The sequence below is a fragment of the Salvelinus sp. IW2-2015 genome, unplaced genomic scaffold, assembly GCF_002910315.2.
Source record: "Salvelinus sp. IW2-2015 unplaced genomic scaffold, ASM291031v2 Un_scaffold3125, whole genome shotgun sequence".
NCBI lineage: Eukaryota > Metazoa > Chordata > Actinopteri > Salmoniformes > Salmonidae > Salvelinus > Salvelinus sp. IW2-2015.
In genome coordinates this window covers 3,689-4,210 of record NW_019944415.1, presented here as the reverse complement: position 1 = coordinate 4,210, position 522 = coordinate 3,689, and positions in this window count along the sequence as shown.

Here is a 522-nt window from a genome sequence, read left to right as displayed (position 1 = left end):
ACAGAGAAACGTTCGATGAGTTGAATTTTGACGGGCCGCGCGGATACGTAACCATCCGTATTAGCAATACCCACACCCACGCATTTACGTCACACCCCACACGCCCGGTCCAAGGACAACATTTATCCATTCTAAGTTGTGTCTGTTTCCATGATCCGTCCTGGATCCCCCTAGGGTGAAGAAGGAGAGGTGACTTGGAGATGGCTACAGTTCTCACATGTTTATATCATCGTGGTATTAAGAGTCTGTTAGCGGAGCAGAAGTACTAATAAAGGCATTGGTCTGTTAAAACACCAACATACATGTCCTTGCAATTTCCAAGGCTGTCCATGAATGCTGATTTCCCAGGCTGTCCACTGAAACTCTGAGTATCCAAGCTGTCCCATTGAACTCTTGATTCCTCCAAGGGCTGTCCCATTGAACTCTGATTCCAGTTCCCGAAGGATTCCCAGTGTCATTGAACTCTGATTCCCGAACGTGCTGCTCTGTCCCAAGTTCTTGAAACTCTGATTTCCCCAAGCT